Genomic DNA, 6,000 nt, shown 5'->3' with positions numbered 1-6,000 from the left:
GGTTGAGAAATACCTTATTAGACAGGAAAGGAAGGATAGGCTTGTGACGATGTGACTCAGCAGGGAGGGGGGAGTGTTGACCTGGGAATGTGCCCTGGGGATGGGAGTCCTGAGAGCCTGTCACCTGAGCCAGGAGGGGGAGGGGGAGGTGACACCTCTGCCCAGGAATGTGAACAGAGGCTGCAGCAGGGAACCTGCTGGGTGAGTTTAGTTGGCAGTTTGGAGGCTGGGGGGAGGAACACAGGGAACCCCAGGGCTGGGGTCTAAGCTCCCTGCTCCCCCAGAAGGACGTGATTGAGGGGTCCTGGTTGTACCCACAAGCTCTGTTGTGGACTGTGTTCCTGTTGTCCAATAAACCTTCTGTTTTACTGGCTGGCTGAGAGTCTCAGTGGATCCCAGGAAGAGGGGTGCAGGGCCTGGACTCCCCCACACTCCGTGACAACTTCTCTCCCCCCTTCGAGACTGAACTGAGCGGGGTCACTGTGACCAGTGACCTGGGGAAGTTCGGGGCCCCCTCTCCGGGACAGCGCATCCGCTATCAGGTTGGCAGTTCCCTTCACGTGGACCACGTCCATGTCGTAATCCTGCAGGAGCAGGCTCCATCTCAGGAGCTTGGCGTTGGCTCCTTTCATCTGGTGCAGCCAGGTCAGGGGCAAGTGGTCGGTGTACACGGTGAAGTGCAGCCCGAAGAGATAGGGCTCTAGTTTCTTGAGGGCCCACACCATGGCCAGGCACTCCTTCTCGATGGCCGCGTAGTGTTGCTCCCGGGGTAGCAACTTCTTGCTCAGGTACACGATGGGGTGTCTCTCCCCCTTTTCATCCTCCTGCATTAACACCGCCCCCAGTCCCGTGTCGGAGGCGTCGGTGAACACCACAAAGGGCTTGTCAAAGTCTGGGTTTGCCAGAACTGGGCCACTGACCAGAGCCTCCTTCAGCGCCCGGAAAGCCTCCTGGCGCTGCTCGGTCCAGACCACCTTGTCTGGCTTCCCCTTCTTGCATAGCTCAGTGATGGGGGTGGCTATGGCGCTAAAGTGAGGCACAAATCTTCGGTAGTATCCTGCCATCCCAATAAAGGCTTGGACCTGCTTTTTGGTGTGGGGAGCGGGCCAGTCTCTGATCACCTCCACCTTGGCTGGTTCCGGCTTTAGGCGGCCGCTCCCCACCCGATGGCCCAGGTAAGACACTTCCGCCATCCCCACCTTGCACTTCTCCGCTTTTACAGTCAGCCCAGCCCCCTGGAGTCGGTCCAGCACTTGTCTAACCTGGGACACGTGGTCCTCCCAGGTCTGGCTAAAGACACAGATGTCATCAATATACGCCACGGCAAAACTCTCCATCCCCCTCAGGAGCTGGTCCACCAGGCGCTGGAAGGTGGCCGGCGCTCCCTTGAGGCCGAAAGGCAGGGTCAGGAACTCATAGAGCCCCAGAGGGGTGATAAAGGCCGATTTCAGCCGGGCATCTGCATCCAGCGGCACTTGCCAGTAGCCCTTTGTAAGGTCCATGGTGGTAAGGTATCGAGCTCCTCCCAGCTTGTCTAGGAGCTCGTCCGGCCTGGGCATGGGGTAGGCATCAGATACAGTGATGGCATTGAGCTTCCGATAGTCCACGCAGAACCGGACCGACCCATCCTTTTTGGGGACCAGCACCACCGGCGAGGCCCAAGGGCTGGCAGATGGCTGGATCACCCCCAAAGCCAGCATGTCCCGGACCTCTCTTTCCAGGTCCTGAGCAGTTTTCCCTGTGACTCGGAAGGGGGAGCATCTTATCGGCGGGTGCGACCCTGTCTGCACCCGGTGGACAGTCAGATTAGTGCGTCCAGGCTGGTTGGAAAACAGCTGTCGGTACGGATGCAGCACCTCCCTGACCTCATCTTGCTGGGCAGGGGTTAGCTGATCCGAGAGGGGAATTGTTTCCAGGGGGGAACCAGCTCTAGTCCCAGGGAATAGATCCACTAAAGGGTCATCTCCCTGCTCTTCCCACTGTCCACACACGGCCAACACCACATTCCCCCTGGCATAATATGGCTTCATCATATTCACATGGTACACCCGGCGGTGGTGCGCCCGGTTCGACAGCTCCACCACATAGTTTACCTCATTGAGCTGCTTGACGACCTTGAAAGGGCCCTCCCAGGCGGCCTGTAGTTTGTTCTTTCTCACTGGGATGAGAACCATCACCGGATCCCCGGTGGCGTAGGCACGGGCCCTTGCCGTGCGGTCATACCAGACCTTCTGCTTCTTCTGGGCTCTGGCCAGATTCTCCCTGGCCAGGCCCATGAGTTCAGCAAGTCTCTCTCGGAAGATCAGGACATACTCCACCACTGACTCTCCATCGGGAGTGGCCTTCCCCTCCCACTCGTCTCTCATCAGGTCCAGGGGGCCCCTCACCCTCCTTCCATATAACAGTTCGAAAGGCGAAAATCCGGTAGACTCCTGTGGCACCTCCCTGTACGCGAACAGCAGGTGAGGTAAGTACTTGTCCCAATCCTGTGGGTGCTGGTTCATAAAGGTTTTCAGCATCATCTTTAGCGTCCCGTTAAACCTCTCCACCAGCCCGTTGGACTGGGGGTGATAAGCTGAGGCCCAGTCGTGCCGGACCCCACATTTCTCCCACAAGCACCGGAGCAGGGCCGACATGAAGTTGGAGCCTTGGTCTGTCAAGACTTCCTTGGGGAACCCCACTCGGCTGAAAATGGTCAGGAGCGCATCGGCCACGGTGTCTGCTTCAATGGAAGCTAAGGGCACTGCCTCGGGGTAGCGGGTGGCAAAATCTACCACCACCAGAATGTATTTCTTCCCCGACCGGGTCGTCCTGCTGAGAGGCCCCACGATGTCCATGGCCACCTTCTGGAAAGGCTCCTCTATGATGGGCAAAGGTCTCAAAGCCGCTTTCCCCTTGTCCCGGGCCTTCCCCACCCTCTGACAGGGGTCACAGGATCGGCAATACTGCCGGACCGTGGTAAAGACCCCGGGCCAGTAAAAGTTCTGTAGCAACCTCTGCCGGGTGCGCCGGATTCCCTGGTGCCCTGCGAGGGGGATGTCATGGGCCAGGTACAGGAGCTTGCGGCGATACTTCTGGGGGACCACCAGCTGCCTCCTGATCCCACAGGACTCTACTTCCCTTGTGGGAGCCCATTCTCGGTATAGGAACCCCTTCTCCCACAGGAACCTCTCCTGGCAGCCTCTCCTCATGGTCCGTACCACCCTGAGGTCGGCCAGGTCCCTGAGCTTCCGCAAGGAGGGATCTTTCCTCAACTCGGCCTGGAACTCAGCAGCTGGGGAAGGGATGGGGACCGGTTCCCCCTCAGTGGCCAGGTCTGAGGCCTCAGCCTCTCTGAGCCGTGCCCCTCGGCCCTCCCTCCCCACCAGGGTAGGGTCCTGCGCCTCCGGTGCGGTACCCTCCCCGAGGTCAGGGAGCAGTGGCCCTCGCCGGCTCTGGCTACGGGTCACAACCAGGGCGGTCTGGGGCTTGCTTGGCCAGTCCTCTAGGTCTCCCCCCATCAAAACTTCAGTGGGCAAATGGTGGTGTACCCCCACATCCTTGTGGCCCTCCTTGGCCCCCCATTTCAGGTGTACCCTTGCCACGGGCACCTTAAATGGGGTCCCACCCACCCCTGTCAGGGTCAGGTAGGTGTTGGGCACCACCCGATCTGGGGCCACCACCTCGGGCCGGGCCAGCGTCACCTCCGCACCCGTATCCCAGTATCCATTGACCTTCCTCCCATCCACCTCCAGGGGAACAAGGCACTCTCTCCGGAGGGACAGCCCCGCGCCCACCCTGTAAACTGAGCGCCCTGAGTCCAGAGCCTCCAGCCCTCTGGTGGAGCTGGCCTGGGGTACTCTTCCCTCCGGGGCAGGTGGTAAACTGGCAGCCCCCCTTGCCTGAGTCGTCTGCCCCTCGTCCAGCTGGGTCCCTACCCAGTTAACCCTGGGTAGGTTGGGTCTGCTCAGTTTGTCCCTGAGCCCAGGGTACTGGGACCGTACGTGGCCTCTCTGGCCACAGTGATAGCAGCTCAGGTCACGTTGGTCCCCTCGAGCGGGTCGGAGGGGCCCGACGCCAGGCGTTCCCCTTGGGAGGGGGTTCTCCCTATTTCCCCGCTGGGAGGCCCCCTGGTGACTCTCTCTCTGCATCGGGGGGGGCCTGTTCTTTTGGGACTCCTCCCGGCTACCCCCTGACCGACTGTTCACAAACTCGTCGGCCAGCTGCCCTGCGTGCTGGGGGTTCTCGAGCTTTTTGTCCACCAACCACAGCCTCAGGTCGGAAGGGCACTGTTCATACAGCTGCTCCAGTACAATTAGGTCAAGCAGGTCCTCTTTAGCTCGGGCCCCCGCTGTCCACTTGCGGGCATACCCCTGCATCCGGTTGGCCAGTTGTAGGTAGGTGACCTCAGGCGTTTTACGCTGACTCCGGAACCTTCTCCGGTACATCTCGGGGGTCAGCCCAAACTCACGGAGCAGGGCCTGTTTGAACAGTTCATAGTCCCCTGCCTCCGGCCCTGTCATCCGGCTGTACACCTCCACGGCTTTGGGGTCCAGTAAGGGGGTGAGAAACTGGAGCCTGTCTGCAGGGTCAACCCTGTGCAGCTCACAGGCATTCTCAAAGGCCGTCAGGAAGCTATCTATGTCCTCCCCCTCCTTCCGCTGGGCCAGGAAGCACTTATCAAAGTTCCTTGCAGTCTTGGGTCCCCCCTCACTCACCACAGCCGGGGCCCCACTGCTCTTCAGCCTGGCCAGCTCCAGTTCGTGCTGTCTTTGTTTCTCCTTCTCCTGGCGCTCATGTTGACGTTGTTTCTCCTTCTCCTCCTGCTCATGTTGACGTTGTTTTTCATGATCCTCCAGCTCCCTCATTTTCATCTCCCTCTCCCATTCCAGCCGCCTCCGCTCCAGGGATGGGGAGCTCCGCCGGGAGGATCCCCTGCTGGGTGCTGGGGTCAGGGTGCCCTCGGTATTCGCTGGGCTTCCCCCAACCCCTCCCCCAGACATAGGTAGGAAGGGTCTCGGGATGTCCTCGGCAGCAGTCTGACCCCTCCCAGCCCGGTCAGGCCCCAGGGCCCACGCTGCGTCTGCCGGGCGGCTCCCCTCAGGGATAGGGATCGGGTCATCCAAGCGATCCCTCTCCTCCAACTGGGCAATCAGTTGTTCCTTGGTGGACCTCCCGATGCGCAGCCCCCTCTGCCTGCACAGCTCCACCAGGTCACTCTTAAGGCGTTTAGCGTACATCTCCCTGCTGGCCACTCGCAGGCCGGGCAGCTTCCCACGGTTTCCAGGAAAAGCCCTTAGTGTGCCAGTCCTTCTTGAGGTCACCACCTCTTTGCCAGGGTCGAGCTGCAGACTCCTCCGCCCCTGGGACTGCTCGCTGCAATCCCCCGGGGGACCCTGTTACTGCAAAAGTCTTTCTCTCTGGTCACACATTCCCAGGGGTTAACCGCCCCCCGAAACCGTCTCTGAATCTTCAGCACGCCTGGTCCCCGTCAATTCCCCTTCGTTTTACTGTTCCCCAGTCACTTACTGCAGGAAGCGCCGTTCACGGGGTGCAGTAGATCCCACCGCTGCCACCAGTTGTCACGGAGTGTGGGGGAGTCCAGGCCCTGCACCCCTCTTCCTGGGATCCACTGAGACTCTCAGCCAGCCAGTAAAACAGAAGGTTTATTGGACAACAGGAACACAGTCCACAACAGAGCTTGTGGGTACAACCAGGACCCCTCAATCACGTCCTTCTGGGGGAGCAGGGAGCTTAGACCCCAGCCCTGGGGTTCCCTGTGTTCCTCCCCCCAGCCTCCAAACTGCCAACTAAACCCACCCAGCAGGTTCCCTGCTGCAGCCTCTGTTCACATTCCTGGGCAGAGGTGTTACCTCCCCCTCCCCCTCCTGGCTCAGGTGACAGGCTCTCAGGACTCCCATCCCCAGGGCACATTCCCAGGTCAACACTCCCCCCTCCCTGCTGAGTCACATCGTCACAAGGCTATAGGGTGCAGTTTATGTTTTCCTTTACTTGTGACCT

This window comes from Caretta caretta, chromosome 13, assembly GCF_965140235.1.
Source record: "Caretta caretta isolate rCarCar2 chromosome 13, rCarCar1.hap1, whole genome shotgun sequence".
Taxonomy (NCBI): domain Eukaryota; kingdom Metazoa; phylum Chordata; order Testudines; family Cheloniidae; genus Caretta; species Caretta caretta.
This window is presented reverse-complemented; position numbering follows the sequence as displayed.